Source organism: Spermophilus citellus (assembly GCF_964194105.1).
Source record: "Spermophilus citellus genome assembly, chromosome: 16".
NCBI classification, from domain to species: Eukaryota; Metazoa; Chordata; class Mammalia; order Rodentia; family Sciuridae; genus Spermophilus; species Spermophilus citellus.
Genome location: NC_138196.1, coordinates 5,263,680 through 5,280,167, shown reverse-complemented (window position 1 = coordinate 5,280,167; position 16,488 = coordinate 5,263,680). Strand labels below are relative to the sequence as shown.

The following is a 16,488-nucleotide window of genomic DNA, read 5'->3' as shown; positions in this document are numbered from 1 at the left end:
CGGAGGAGGACCAAGAACCTCAGAGGCAGGAAGGACCCTGCTGGGGCAGGAGGAGGCTGGCAGCACCACATGGAGCTGCCGGGAAGGCAGAGAGGTGGGGCCTCAGTGCAGTGGGCAGGGTGGGCGGAGAGGACGGAGCCCGGGTGGGCTCCAGGAGAGCACACTGCGCAGCTTGGAGCCCACGTGTCCCACGGACGCCTTTCGAGAAGGAACACGTCACAGAAGCCTGGGACCAGAGGTGACAGGCGCCAAGGGAAGGTGGGACGGAAACAACCCCAGGAGCAGTTGGGAGGGAGTGCGGTACCTGCAGCCTTGGTGTAGCTGGCCACTGAGCCGTTGACCAGGCCAGCATACAGGCCCTGCGGCGAGCAGGCCAGGCTCAGGACCGTGGACTTCTCGGGAGTGAAAAAGTGCTGAAGCCTCACTTTCTCGGAGCCTTGGTTGCTTTTGTAAATGGAAATGCTTTAAAAGGAAAACACGAGTTAGTCTGCACACTGCCCCCCCCCCCGAAGGCCCCGCACCCTCGACAGCAGGGTGCCCATCTCCTCGTTCTGCTCCCTGTTGAGCCCGCCTCCTGCTCCGAGACACACTGGCTGCATTTCCAACAGATCTGCAGCACCCCGATTTCTTTCCTATATTTAAAATAGAAATTCTAGGTCATAAAAATAATTAGATCTTCCTATGGCTTAACTTCACATCAGGAAAATCATTTTAACTTTCCATTAAAGGATGTCAATGTTCAATGCGATCATAACACCGAAAAATAGCTATTTTATTCCAAAATGCAAGAGTGGTGTGCTTTTAAAGCATGATAAAAATGAGTACCTTAGGGACAAACAGCAGGTGTGAAACTTCCATTGCTTTTTGGGGTCTCCTAGAATAATTCCCGGGGCCCAATCACTGGTGACTTCAGAGCGCAGAGACCCCTCCCCGGATCTTGTCATTCCCGCCTGCTGCCCAACGCTCACGCCAAAGCCTATTCCCAGGATGGGCCCTAGGTGTCTGGGCACAGCTTGCCACACCCCATGTGACCTCTACCTTCCCTCCTCCGTGCCCACACAGATGGTGGGCACTTCAGATGCTCTGGTGGCCTGGGCCTCAGGGTCCACAATGGTGCTGGGCTCCCGATGCTGCTCCTTGGCAGGAATGTACCCCATACACAGGATGCGGGATTCGACATTGAAACATTCGATGACTTTGGGGGTGGAGTTGTGAAAGGAGACAATGGCAATCTGACCCATATGGTCACTACAACTTCCAATCTGATCAGGGAGTTAAGAGAAAGAGAGTGAGGGTGCATGGGAACCCCGGGAACCCCAGAAGAAAGGCAGCCTCCTGTGAGGATCGACCCCACACAACGCAGTCTGCCTCTGAACCAGCTGCTCCCAGGCCCCCGGCCCTTCCACATAGTTAGGTCTTTAAATATGTAGTAACAGGGGATAACTTTGTTTTTAAAAAGACATGCATTAAAAACCACACACCCAGGGCTGCCATGGCAGCTCAGTGGTAGAGTGCTTGCTCAGCACTGGGTTCGATCCTCAGCTCCACATAAAAGTAAATAAAGGTATTGTGTCCACCCACCCACTCGTCACCACACAAGGGCAAAGACCTATTCACAATCCTGAGGGGCAAATCATATCCATCTTAAGTAAGTTAATGTTGGAGTTTCACAGCCCTCAGCTAAGAAAACAGAGTCCCTGAGAGTACACGGCAGACTCGGTCTCCCAACTGCAGCTCCAGTCCAGCTGGTGTACGGGGCCACGACGGGTCCCTACTAAGGGCCAGTCCAAGAGAGCCAGGCTGACCCTGATGACAGACCCCTTTCTTCTCCACCAATTTGAGCATGTTCTTAGGCCTCCTATTCCACATTACAAGGACACCCTCCTTTGCCCTGTCGGGGAGGGAAGACCAACTGCGGCGTCCCTGTGCCAGCCCTGGGGAGTGTGGTGTTACCAGAAGAGGAGGACACCCCCAGCCAGCCCAGATCCCTGTGGGCGGAAAACCTGCATCCCCCAGGCAATGACACCTCTGCCCTCCTTCACAGATGCTATGAAATGCCAGCCAGCCCGGCCGCTGCGCTGTCAGCCTGGCTAGGAACACCATTCGGGCAGGAGCTCTGCCTGCATCCAGCAAGGCATGACCCTGGACCACAGTCCAGCTGGGAAGAGCCGGGCTTCGGGCTGAGGGTGGACCTGAGTCCCTGCGCCTGAGGACTGTCCTCCATTTGCACAAACCAGGAAGGGCCACTGCAAATGCAGGGTATTTTTAGATGCTGTGTTTCACTTGGAACAAATTAATTCCAACGGCCAAGTCTCCAGGGTAAAAAGCCACCAATGTCTGCAAACAAGGAAAGTCCTTCTCATCTACCAACAGGCAAGAAACAGTAAAATGGCTCTTACACTAGCCAGATCAGCTGTCTGGATGAAATCAGATCTTGTGAAAGTTTTACATGGAAAAGGGCAGAAATCAACATTTTAATTCCTAGAATTTCATCTTTCCCCAGTCATCAGCTCCCATCAGAGAAAGGCTCTGTGTCTGTGGCCGTCACCTGGGCTCGCGGGGACCGACACTCTTCTGAGCTGCTCAAATCTGAGCTTCACATGACTGTAGGGCTCGATTCTAGGTGAACTTGCAGTACAAATAAAGACCCTTACCCACAGGAAGCCACGTGCCACGGGGGATGGATCTGGTTGGCCTTCGTGATCGAGGTCAGGCTTGGGGTTATAAGCAGCATACTCGATCTAAAGACACCAATCACAACAAGCGGTCAGGGCTCCAGCTGGTGATCCCATTTTAACACCACCACAGACTCAGGGTCCTGCCTCTCACAGTTAGAAGAGCAGGGGCAGGCGACTGAGGCCCAGCCCTCCCTCCTCACCCAGGGAGACTGGTGCTCCAGCCTCTCCCCTGCAGACAGCCCAGCGCAGCCTCCACGCTCGACATCTGCTCAGGCACTTGTGACACTGATGCCATGTAGCTTCCACACGTCCTGGGGGACACACGAAGTGTCCCCAAGGCTCAGGGGAGACAGTGCAGAACGCTCAGAAGTGGAGCGAGGAAAGCCTGACCCTCCTGGGCACTAACCCCTGACAGGGGATGGCTGGGTGGCAGCTGCAGGCAGGTGGGCAGTAGCAGGTGGGTCCTTGGGGACAGAGCTCTCTGCTCCCTGAGGCCATGTCCGGAGCTGCTGTCGTTGGACACACCCTCCTGCCCTGTGCTCTGCCTCAGCTGACCACAGACTGGACCCATGAAACCTCCTCTAGATGGTTTGGGCCAGGCCTCTGGGGACGGCGGTCAGGAGCCACCGCGTGAATGCTTTTTCTGTTCTACTGTTCAGGGAACAAAGACAAGGATATAAATCTGTCCACAGGTGCAGATGCAGTTTTGTTCCGAAACATCTTCCTGCTGGTCAGCAGGACCCCTGCTGAGGGAGCCCAGCAGACCAGGCCACTGTCAGCCCCGTGCTCACATTGTAGAAGTGAACCCCTGAGCGCTCAGGCCAAGCGTGGCCGGGGACCAGCAATGGGAAAGGGAAAGGCAGGTCAGGAGCCTCCAGCGCTCAGGAACACGGCCTGCCCGAGCCCAGGAGCGGAAACCTGATGAGCGCTCGAGGGCTTCCCTGGGCATCAGGCCAGCCTGGCACCAGCAGTGTGCAGTCCTGTGCCGTCCAGAGGCCCTCCCACTCCAGGGACCTGCAGGGCCACCCTGGGGACAAGAGCCAAGACTCGACCTCGGCCACAGGCCTGTCGTCTCAGACAGCTCTGACTCACCCTTGGGAGAAGCAGCAGCAGTGGCTGGCCCAGAGGATGGCCCACCACCACACTCTCACAGTGATCCCAGGTACGCCCGCAGGAGAGGCAGCTAACCCAGCGCATGTACCTTGAACTCTGGCTGCCTGGCCACCGTCACCGGCATGTGTCCCACGAGGAGAGGGTGCGTCTCCTTCTTGGTGTGACTGCCCTCATCATCCACGCAGAACCAGCCCAGGTGGTTCTCCTCCTCTGTGTACATTCAGAGAGTGGCGCTCAGTCCCAGGAGCTGCCACGCGACACCCCAGTTCTGCTGCTCAGGAGCCTGAGCCACCATCATTGCTCGGGGTGGCAGCCCCTCCTCTTCCTAAAGTGGGCACAGCACTCGGGGTCCCAGAGAGCGAGAGCCCCAGCCCCGCCTGCTGAGTGCCCATGCACTCTCCCTCAGGCTGCCTCCTTCAACCTCCATGTTCAAAGTCCCCTGGAGGGCCGCCGTCACACACCAGGGATGTGGTGGGGCTGACACTGCGGGTGAAGGAGGACGATACCAGGAAGACACGTTTGCAGCTAAGGGTCCATCCTGGCTTTGAAGAACCATCTCAAAGATCTTCACATCCACTCCCTCCCTCAGAGTGGCCATCTCCCATGTGTTGGTCACTCTGAGCCCAACCGGGCACACCGCCAGCTCAGGAGAAAGGGAGCAGTGGGCCGTCTGCCCTGGGTACAGCCCCACCACAGCAGGAAGCCCCTGCCTCCCACCCCCAACTCCCCAGGGGATGAGTGTCCACCTGCAGACCAGGTGTGCCTTCTGCTTGGGTTCTGACAGTCTCATCTGGAGGAGCAGCTCACACACATCTACACCCCAGTGTCTGCACAGCAGGTCTGTGTGGTGAGCCACATGAGTGGCCAAGGGACAGAGGAACCAGAAAATCGTCATCAAGCCACGCAGATCCACGGCAGGCCGTCAGGACTTGTGTGTCGCCACAGGGGACAGCAGGCAGGCAGAAGAGCCCGGGTGGCACCTGCTCTTGGGAGATGACCACACCAGGCCGGCGCTCTGACCATGGCCTCAGACACTGGACCACCTCATGCTCAAAAGCTGAGTGCCAGGAGGCCAGTTCCAAGGGAGCCCGAGCCTCCTTCCTGCAACCCCTAAATCATCACACACACTTCTTAAAGATCACACACGTCTGAAAACACCCCTCCAGGCTAATGGGGGGACTATCACCAAGTCTCTTTGTCTTTCCGATTTTATCCTCTGAGACCAGGAGTTCGGCAGAGAAAGGTCCACAGAGGACAACCAGCAGGATGCGTGGCTTTCTCGAGCACACCCAGGTCAGCTTCGGTGAGCCACATCTTACCCAGGGCGAGCTTGGCCATCTGCAAGTTGTTGACCCAGACTCTTTGATGGCAGGCGTGAACGTGTTGAACACAGCCATGAAGAAAGTGGGCCACCCAGACCTGCCAGGAGCAACAGACACACACTCTACAGAGGCGCACCACTCGCCAGTCTCCACCAGGCACCAGCCAAGAGCACCCCCCCAACCCCCCCACCCCCCGGGACAGAGACCCACCCCGCCCAGGAAGGCTCTCTGATGTCACTGACTTGTCCTGCTTTCCCCAGGAGCTGTAGCTGAATTCTGCAGCGGTCAGCAGCTCTATTTCTTCCTCTTTCTTCAGAATCAGTCTTTGTAAACCTGATGTCCAATCATGGGCTACGACTGGTTTAAGTTCTACAGAGGGAACCCAGAAGCACATTTATTTTACAAGCGTTTAAAAAATATGGAGGAGGAGGAGGAGGAAAAAGCCAAGTTTGCAACACAGAACATTCAGGAAGCCCAAAGCGCCCCACCTGAGTAGGACATGCAGGGTGGACCAGCGTGCACGGCGAGCAGACCTGACCTGGGTGCACTGCTAGATGCACACGAGCTACACCGGCGCCCGGCCACCCAATCAAGGGAAAGGCACCACAGGCCATGCGGCGAGTCGGGAGTGCAGTCGCCATGGCAGACCTGCAGACACCCAGACCCCTGACAGAGCTCCGGTGCACCCCACCTACCTGATAGCTCCCTTTAAGGTTTCCTATCAGCTGAGCAATCTGTCCCACAACGTTCAGGTCGTGCAGCAGGTTTTGCAGATCTTGATACAGCTGTCCTGGACCCATGTAAACTTTGTCTACAAAGCAAGCAAGAAAAAGAGGGTTGGTGGAACAGGTCGTTATGGCAGTGCTGGAAAGAAACGTGGGTAAATTCTATTTACTATTTTAAGTTGGAGGTTAATCTTGAATTTTTTAAAAGTGGGCATCTTCAAGAATTTAGTATTTTTTATCTCTTTTAAATTCTTACTTTGAAATATTTTAGACTTATAGAAGAACACCAGAGAATGGCACGATGAGTCCCTCCAAGTGCCCCTCGCCCACCTTCCCTGGGGTGGAAACTAGGCCCACACACCACTGCCGACGGATCCCCCTGTTCAAATGTCACTGGTTTCCCCAGAGCACCATCCCCCGTTTGGGAGCCACCTCAGGCTTCCGCACCACGATGTTGTCATGATCAAGGAGCGTGGCCTGCCGCGGTGGAGGACACTGTGGGTTAGTTTACAGGACGTCTCACGCTTTGCTTTGACTGGTGTTTTGTCACTTCCAATATTTTAAATCTGAACCAAATTTCTAGTATCTGGGGCCAACCCACCCCAGAGAATCCCTGTGATCCTCCCTGAAGTGAGGGGGAGGAGGAAACAGAACATTTGGGGAGGCCGTGGTTCTTCTGCACTGACTGGCAGTGGGCTGTGCGTGTCCACTCGGCCGTCCCACCACTTACTGAGGCTGGGTGGGCTGCAGTGCTACTCCGACTCTGTGGCACTGAGTCCCACAGCAACCTGTGGGCAGAGCAGGCCCCATTCCCCAGGCCAGCTGAAACTGCCCAAGGCCACAAATGTACAACAGGAAGGGCTGGAACTCAGAACGACATTCAAGGCCCACGCGTAGACCAAGGGGTGGTGACATCAGTCTTCTCTTACATCCACGTAAATCGACTGCGTCAGCTCACACTGCTACCCAGGGAAGGAGCCAGACTCAAATCCAGGCAGAAGGGATTCGTGTGGCTGAGAGGGGAGTGGTGCCTTGGTACCTGGGTCCCCGGGGTGCTGCCTGGACATAGTCCTGTGCAAAAGGACACAGCTGGGTTGGAGGCTTTACCATGGACGCCTTCACATTTGTAATGGTTTCCAACAAGGGTCCCGATGTTCAACCAGCCTGGGCGCTTGCACATGGTCCCGTCCTACAGCATGTCTAATGCAGTGTACATGAGGGCCAACGAGATCTACAGATGTCCACCATAAACATTTCATAGGCCCCTGGACATGGCTCCCCTTCCTACAGCATGTCTAATGCAGTGTACGTGAGGGCCAACGAGATCTATGGACGTCCACCATAAACATTTTATAGGGCCCTGGACATGGCTCCCCATCCTACAGCATGTCTAATGCACAGTGTACGTGAGGGCCAACGAGATCTACAGACGTCCATCATAAACATTTCATAGGGCCCTGGACATGACCTCCCCGTCCTACAGCACATCAACGCACACAGTGTGTACGTGAGGGCCAACGAGATCTACAGACATCCATCATAAACATTTCATAGGGCCCTGGACATGGCCTCCCCGTCCTGCAGCACATCAATGCACACAGTGTGTGTGTGAGGGCCAATGAGATGGGTTCATGTCCACCACACACACTTCACAGTCACCTGGACATGGCTCCCTGTCCTGCAGCACATCAATGCACACAGTGTGTACGTGAGGGCCAACGAGACGGGTTCACGTCCACCACACACACTTCACAGTCACCTGGACATGACCTCCCCGTCCTGCAGCACATCAATGCACACAGTGTGTGTGTGAGGGCCAACGAGACGGGTTCACGTCCACCACACACACTTCACAGTCACCTGGACATGACCTCCCCGTCCTGCAGCACATCAATGCACACAGTGTGTACGTGAGGGCCAACGAGACGGGTTCACGTCCACCACACACACTTCATAGTCACCTGGACATGGCCTCCCCGTCCTGCAGCACATCAATGCACACAGTGTGTACGTGAGGGCCAACGAGATGGGTTCACGTCCACCACACACACTTCATAGTCACCTGGACATGGCCTCCCCGTCCTGCAGCACATCAATGCACACAGTGTGTACGTGAGGGCCAATGAGATGGGTTCACGTCCACCACACACACTTCATAGTCACCTGTATCTAACTGCATCACTGCTTACATGGAGGAGGTTGCAGTCCTCATTTTGTGGGCACTGAGTTTAAGGGTGTGACTACAGGGGTTTATCCATAGGGTAGGCCTGGTTTTCAAGATGAAATCTCATGTCAGTTGCCTCTAAAGCATTATGAAGCTTCATAAAAAAGGGGACAAATCTATCCTTGTGATTTTATACAAGTACTAACTTCTTAACAATTTTTCCTTACAGCATGCTTATAAATATTTTATGTGATCCCACATATTTCCTTTCATTTATGAACTTTTGATAAACTGTATAAACATAACTACAATACACTGATAAAGTAAATTAATAAAGCTACATGAAGTTAATGGAGCTATATTAACTTTATTAACTTCCCAACACCTACTTTCTGTCACCTTTACAATCATCATTCAATAAAACTGACCTTTTACATTGGTGTCCAGCTCTAGGAGCGTTAGGACAGGTACGGCTGTGTGTGACACCCTGGGTCAGCCCAGGGGACAGCTCCACCAGGAGCCGCCGCCCACGGACCCGTTCCATGGCCACGTGTTGTTTGACGCGTCCCCCTGTCTCCTGCCCCACCCAGTGCACTTACATGGGCACAGTATTTAGTTGGTGCGCCCTGGGTTCTGGAGGACAGTGTCTCCCACCCCCTGGGCAGGAAGGCACAGGCAGACCTCACCCTGTGCCCATCTGCACAGGGACTCCGTGCTGCATGGCTACCTGCTCTCGCCCCTCCTGCTCCACCTCCGAGCGTGAGGTCAGCTATAAGGGAAGCGCCTTCTTGGCAACTGTGTGTGTGGGGGGGTGGTCAGGAGTCCAGCCTTTGTGCTTGATTTGCAGACGTCTCCTTCTTCCACCAAACGTCTCTGTGAGAAGCCACATGTTGGAAGGGAAAACATGTCGGAACCAGAGTCGCTGAACGCAGGCCAGGGGCTGGCCGCTCTCTGCGAACGTGGTTTCTCCACAGCGAGGCTCAGGCGTCCATGCTCCAGAACTTGCTGGGAACCAACCCTCTGGCCCTGGTCTGTTTCCTCTCTGTAAAGAGGGATGAAACCACTTTTCCTGTATGCTTCCTAGCACTGCTCTGAGGGTCAAATGGACAGTGACTGTGAATCAATTTTTAACTAACACATACATCATGAATATCGTGCAAATGAGTGCCACCATGGGCAGCAGGTGGGCACCCTCCCAGCAGGGGCAGGACAGCAGGGCGGGACCTGGTGCAGAGGCTGTCCAAATCGTTACTTCAGTCCAGGAGAGAGCTGTTCTATTTTATGGTCAAAATTTACTGACCAATAAAACACCTGAAACTCAAGATTTTGTTAGAGTCGATGTCCAGCCACCTAGTCGTGGATTTCAAGTACTTTAAATTCTGTGAGAAGGTCTCTGGTCTTTCCTTTTCTCATGGGCACTGCCTGTTTCCATGGAAACCCCTGCAACAGCTGGGAAATTCTAGATGTGGGCTGAAAGGTGTGTGTGAAAGGAAGCAGGGGCTGCCGGGCCGTGGCAGCGCCAACACCCGTGGGACCCTCTGCAGGCGGTTTCCTCGGCCTCCTGGAGGCTCGCCAGCCTGGGACCGCAGGGCCCGCGGCCAGGCTGGAGCCAGTCCACTCCCAGGCAGGGGTGGGAAGAGCACTCCTGGGCAGGACGGAGGAGCCACCTTCCCAGCGGAGGCGGGGTGCAGGACCAGGTGCACAGGGGAGCCGCTGTGCAGCCACCCCTCCCAGGCAGCGCCCAGCAGGACAGGCACTGCTTCCCAGACCCCCCAAGTGCGTGGCCCCTTCCAGGACTTGGCCCCTCCACCATCCCTGGCACCACCAGCGTCCCCTCCCTGGCCCCTGTCCTCCCCCACCCTCCCCAGCGCCCGCCCCTCCTGCCTGCTCCCAGAATGGCTTCCTCAGAGAGCAAGGACACGGTGCTCACCAAGGAAACGCTGGCCAGGACCTGCCCTGTGGGAAGGAGCACCCCGAGGTACAAAGTCCACACCTGCTGGTGCCAGGTGTGGCTGTGAGAGGCAGGGGGAGACGGTGCTGTGAGGCCTGTCCTGTCCAGTTCCTCCTCCCAATGCCCTGGAGCAGGACAGGCAGGAGGCAGAACAGCGACTCCCAGGGAGAACAGTCCCTGGAGACATCCTGTCTGGAAGCGACCCCCGCTCCCACAGGCAGGGCAGGAAAAGCGGTCCCAGAAGCCTAAGAGCAAACCAGGGGACATTCCGAGATGACTTTCCCACAGTGGCCGAGGCTCAGTCTCCTAACATGAACATCCACTTTCCCCAGAGCCCTTTGACAAGGGATTTTGGACAAGACCCCAGAAGCACAACCAACACAAGCAATAACAGGCAAACCAGATTCTATCAAACTAGGACCCTCTGCCCAGCAAATGCACAGAGTGAAGAGACGACCCTCTCATGCAGGCCAGCTCTCCATCACCGCCCGACCGCAACAGAAGGGGAAAGATCTGTTTTGGCTCATGGTTCCAGAGGTTTCTCCCTGTGATGGGCCAGCTCCATGCTCTGGGCTTAAGTGAGGCAGCACATCATGGCAGAGGAGGGGTGGGGAGCTGCTCAGCTCCAGCTGCCCAAGGGCAGGGGGAGTTCCCCAGGGCACACCTGAAGGGCCCACCTCCGGGTTTCCGCCACCTCCCCACAGTCCATTCAGCTGTGAGCCCTCCAATGGACCAGGCCCCCGGTGAGGTCAGAGCCCCGTGAAGTTCCCAAGGCTCGTCTCTGGACACTGCTGCACTGGGGACCAAGGCTTCAGCACACTGGCCTTGGGGGGACATCCCAGATTCAACCACAGGACTACAGAATTAGGGGAAAACGCACGTGAAATACTCATCTGACCAAGGTTTGGTATCCAGAATACCTAAGGAACTCAAAATAAAACCACCCAATCATCCAATTAAAAATGGGCAAAGGATGGGGCTGGGGCTCACTGGTGGAGCACCTGCCTAGCACGTGTGAGGCACTGGGTTTGATTCTCAGCACCACATGTGAATAAATGAACAAAATAAAGGTCCATCAGCAACTAACAATACCTGTGAAAACAACTTTAAAAAATGGGCAAAAGATCTATATAAATGTTTCTCAAAAGAAGAAAACGATATATAACAAAATCCTCAGCATCACTAATCATCAGGGAAATGCAATCACACCGTGCTGAGACCCTGCCTCACGGTAGTGGGGATGGCTATTCCCAAAACACAGACCACGGCGGCTGCTGGTGAGAGTGCTGGGGGCGAGCCCTCACGCTGCTGCTGGAACGTGGGTCAGGGCAGCCGGGAGGAGGGCGGGGCACAGGCAGGTCCCAGAAACCGAGGACAGTGCTGCCACAGCCCCTGCGACCCCCTGGGCATGCAATGGAGGGCAATCTGCAAAGGGACACCCAGGACAGCGCCCCGTGCACTGCCGCACGACACAGCACCCCACAGCCAGCGGAGGGGCTGTGGCCGGGGTGGACGGCCTGCGGTGCTCTTCACCAGGCAGCAGTACTCAGCTCTGACCCGACAGTTGTCACTCCCACTACCTGGATGGGACCAAGGACGCCACAGAAGGACAAGCACCACCGGGTCCCTCCCACGCGGACACTGAGCAGAGACCATGACGATTAGGGGCTGGGAAGCGGAGGGGGACCGCGGGCACCCAACAGCGGCAGACGTGCCGGGTGCTCGCGCTCTACGGCACAGTAGGTGAAGAGCCTATGAATGACCAGAAGAGGGGACTCAAGGCTCTGCACACAAGGCAGTGACAGGAGATGGCCAGTGACGGACAGGAAGCCAGGTACAGCTGCTGGTCACAGGAAGTCTGCCGGGCTCCCTGTGGACCTGTGTTCTGAAAAACTCCAACTGGGACAAGGCATCACAAGCCACTAGCAGACAGAGGAGGTGGCAACCTGGCTCTGTGGTGGCACTTACCCACCCGGGAGGGCAGGTAGGCTTCAGTGCAGCTCCTGACCCAGGTGTGGAGTCAGCAAGCGGTGCCCACACTGGGCTTTGGTCCTTCACAACTCTACTGTGAAAAGAAGTCACCGGGACCACCACAGCCGAAGGCTTTCTGGGTCATCCGGGCCAGCCAGATGCCTGCTGACGGAGGACGTGCTTCCAGGGCCAGCAGGACCACCAGGAGTCCCTGCTGGGGTAGAAGTGCCCTGTGTGAGCAGGGGTGGAGCATAAGGGCCACTCAGGGAACTGCCCAAGTCACAGGAGCTTCCTGGAGGTCGCTCACACCATGGGACACCCCTGAGGCTGTCATGGTTGGGATGTGAGGTGTCCCCCAAAAGCTCACAGGTGAGGCAATGCAGGACGGTTCACAGGAGAAAGCACCGGGCCGTGAGAGCTCCACCCAGTCAGGGATTCAGTTCCTGGAGGGACTAGCTGGTGACAGAGGAGGTGTGGTGTGGCTGCAGGAGGGCCCTGGGTGTGGCTGTGGGTGGAGTCTGCTTCCTGATCATCATGGGAGCTGCCCTCCACCACACTCTTCCTCCACAGTCTTCAGCCTCTTTGAGCCCCGTGGAATGGAGTGTGCTGTCTACGGATCGACACCTCTGAAACCGTGAATCCCTCAATAAACTTTTCCTCCCCTGAAACTGTTACGGCTGATCCTTTAGTCACAACAGCGAGACAGCTGACTAAAACAGGGGAATGGTCGACATCGAGGAATCCTCCCTCCAGCCACACACCCCACTATGAAGGACGACCGCCCACTGCAGCCGGCTTCCTGACCACACCTGCGTGAGGTCCAGTTGTTCACGGGACATGGAAAGCCTCCAGCTGAGGCTGGCCCCTGCTCACCGATGTCAGAGGTCAGGTCCCCTCCCTCAGACTCCCTCAAAGCACACGGCTCCTGGGAAGAGGAGCCAGGCTCAGGCCACGTCTCTCACAGGTGCAGCCCGCAGGGTGACTGGGCTGGGAGACTCCATGCCCCCGACACAGGGCCAGCCAGGCCTGCAGCAGCCTGCCCAGCTTTCCATCAAGTCCAGCCTCAGCCACCCGTCCCCAGGTGAGGAGAGTCACAGGGCTTTAGTGGCAGCAGAGCAAGGCACACTGCTGGGCGAGGCAGGGGCCGGGGTCAGATGCTGGAGTCTCTGCAGTCAGGCCAGGGGGGAACCAAGGCCCCCCAGCCCTGGGCGGTCTCGGGAGAACGGCCCGGGTTCCCACACACTGAGCCCCTTCCCTCCTGCCGTGGAAGGGCCAGGGCCGAGTTTCCTGATGGAGCCCACTCCACCTCCACCTGCTGGTGCATGTCCCGTCCAGGGCGTGTGCTCCTCTGGTGGGCTCTCGGGTTTATCCCCTCCACACGCTGCGCCCCCAAAGGTTTCTGTATCTCCTGGAAGTTTTCAGGGTCTCTCCTGTGGCACGTCCCAAGGCAGCACAAGTCCACCTCTTCCAGCCTGGGGTTAGTGACCCCAATCTCCCGGTCCCCCACAGATCCCATCACACTGCAGAAGTGTCCTGCACTTTTAGAAGACTGGGAGTGAGGGTGGGCACTAGAGACTGACCCCTCTGCAGAGGGGAGGCGGATGCTTCCTGGAACACCATGCCTCTTCAGGCCCACTGCCAGGGCGAGCAAGACCCCTGGATGTGCTGCCCGCCTGGGTCCTGCAGTTCTCAGGTCTGCACTACGAACACAGCCGGAACAGTGCCTGACCCAGGTGCACATGGCCCCGTGCCGTCCTCAGGTATGGCCACCTTTCCTCGGGCCCGTGCCTCTCTTTTCCTTCATACCTTTTACTGGAGCTTTATAACTGTACATGACGGTGTCATTTGTTGTCACATGTTGTGACAGTGTAATTTGGGCAATGCCATTCCCCAGTGTTTCCCCCTCCCTCCCCACCTGCCATCCCCCGTGCTCTTCCCCTACTGCTCTCCTTTGGTTTTCATGAGACCCCCATGCCCCTTGCTCCCCTTTTCCTCTCTAGCTTCTACATGTGAGAGAAAACATACGACCCTTGACCTGAGGTTGGGTGTTTCACTTAACATAATGGTCTCAAGTTCCATCCATTTTCCTGCAAATGCTATAACTTCATTCTTCTTTATGGATACATAAAACTCCGTTGTGTATATGTATATCCATCCATCCGACGACAGACACCTATGACGACAGTCCCACAGTGTGGCCATTGTCAACTGGGCTGCCATAAACATGGACATGCCTGTCTCACTGTAGTCAGACGGCTTTAATTCTTCAGGATGAATACCGAGAAGAGGTAGAGCTGGGTCACATGGTGGTTCCACGCCTGGTCTTTTAAGAAACCTCCATACAATCCCATACAATCTCAGCAATAGTGCAAAAGTGTTCCTTTCATCCATGTCCTCTTCAGCCTTACTAGAGTCTGTGTCCAGATAACTCCGTTCTGACTGTGGGGGAGGAAATCTCTGGGTGGCTCTGATTTGCACTTCCCTAACTCCTAATGATGTTGAACATTTTTTCATGTATTTGTTGGCCTTTTGTATTTCTTCTTTTAAGAATGTCTGTTTAGTTCATTTGCCTGTTTATTAATTGAGTTATTTGGGCTCTTTGATGATAAATTTTTTGAGTTCTTTATATATTCTGGCAATTAATCTTCTGTTGGAAAAGTAGGTAGCAAAATTCCCCCATTAGTCCCCATTCTGTGGGTTCTCTCTTCCCATTCCTGATTGTTTCCTTGCTCTCCAGAAGCATTTTAATTTGATGGTTAGTTTAATTATTAACTCTCGGTATCACTACCTGAGCTTAGGGTCCTGTTTGGAAAGTCACTGCATTTTCTTCTAGGAGTCACCAGTTTCTGGTCTAATTCTGAGGTCTTTGGTCCGCTGTGACTTCGGCACAGGGTGGGAGGGACCTACTCCTCTTCACACTTGGATGGCACTTGCCGCGGCACTGTTTGTTAGAGAGGCGTCTTTTCTCCAGGGTGTGTCTTGGCAGCCTTGTCCTGGACCAGATGTGTGGGTCTGTCTGTCTTCTCTTCTGTGCTGTTCGTCCAGGTATCTGTTTTCACACCTTACCATGCAGTTTTGTGACTATGATTTTGTACGATAATCTAAAGTCAGAAACTGTGAGCCCTCCAGCATTCTTTCTTGGCTTAGAATTGCTTTGGCTATTCTGGGTCTTTTATTCCTCTAAATGAACTTGAGAGCTGTTTTTCCTAGTTCTGTGGAGAACTAGAAAATGACCCTGGAATGTGGATGGGTTTGCACTGAGTCTGCCTATTACTTGGTGGGAGGCCGTTTTAACAACATTGACCCTGCCTGTCCAGGAGCACGAATCCGCTCTATCCATCTTGTGGTGGAGCTTTGGGATCTCTTAAGTGTATGATCTTATCTTCTCAAACAGTGGTGCGTTGCCTTCCCCCTCTCCCACTTTTTATCCCTTTTCCTCTCTTGCCTCCTCTCTGGTAGAACTTCTAGCACTACACTGAACAGCAGTGGTGAGAGTGGACCCTCATCTTGTTCCAGACTAGGAAGGAAGTGCTCTCCGTTGTCCCATTCACTATGAGGCTGGCTTTGGGTCTTCACACATCACCTTCATGATGTTGAGGCAGGTTCCTCTGTCCCTAGTCTCTTCAGTGTTTGTTTGTTTGTTTTTTAATCGTGAATGTGTGCTGAATTTTGACAAAGGCCACATATATTGAAATGACTAATCTTTGTCCTTAATTCTATTTATGCTGCACTCTCATTTTTAAGGCTTATATAACTAACCACAGAATGATAGGAAAGTTACAAAACGAAATGATCAATATTTGCCCAGGCAAATGAGTGTTCCCTTTAAAATATGCTTAAATGCACTATTATTATCATTATTATTATTATTCCACCATTTTGGGGCCATCTGGCTTGGAAGGTTTAAAGACTGGTGGACGGTCTCCACAGCGTTTCTCCAGGAACCTGGCTTGGTGGAGAGGCCCCAGAGGACAAGGTTAGCATTCCTCTCCCCCCACAGGACTCCTACTTAGCTCCTTGTGAGCTGGGAGTGTTCTGTCACCTATTTATTGAAAATGAACCGGGCGGTGAAGATCTGCCTGAATAGAACCCACCCAGAGTCACGTTGCTCCTGGCAACAGGGAAAGCATCTTCTCAGAGCTCCACTTCCCACATGGGACGTGATGGGCACCCCGTGGAACTGCACCATGGTTGGTTCAGAGTCTTTCTTCCCCCACCACAAGCTGTAATCCAGGAAGCCAGTGAGCCCTCGTCAATCACCCAGAAAAGAAATGCACCACAGTTTACAAAATAACTTCTGGAATTCAGGAAGCTTGAACCAATCCATGGGTTTCTGGAGGATCAAGGTGAGCAGCTTCCAGCCCTGTGCTAGGAGCAGAGTCCAAGGACTCAGGAGACCAGCCTGCATGACAGAGGCACACTCGAGGCAGTGTCCTGGGACTGGAGGGTTGGAGCAGCTCCCTGCTGGTTCTGGACTCCCTCGGTCCTACCCCAGCACGGGCTGCTAGGCAGGGAGACCTACGCTCTGTCTGCAACACCAAACCACCAAGGCCTTCCAGAGCAG

At 54.8% G+C, this 16,488-nt stretch overlaps 1 pseudogene across 1 annotated transcript in view; it reads right to left on the bottom strand.

The window, feature by feature from the left end:
* The window catches only part of LOC308635059 (rho guanine nucleotide exchange factor 10-like), a 40,220-nt pseudogene that overhangs the window by 16,376 nt on the left and 7,356 nt on the right, over positions 1 to 16,488 (bottom strand). Inside the window, exons 8-14 of the transcript XR_014024340.1 lie at positions 5,809 to 5,924; positions 5,356 to 5,482; positions 5,111 to 5,210; positions 3,880 to 4,001; positions 2,655 to 2,741; positions 1,039 to 1,262; positions 305 to 462 (exon numbers count right to left, since the gene is read on the bottom strand). The product of XR_014024340.1 is annotated as a rho guanine nucleotide exchange factor 10-like (transcript). The remainder of the gene's footprint in view (positions 1 to 304; positions 463 to 1,038; positions 1,263 to 2,654; positions 2,742 to 3,879; positions 4,002 to 5,110; positions 5,211 to 5,355; positions 5,483 to 5,808; positions 5,925 to 16,488) is intronic.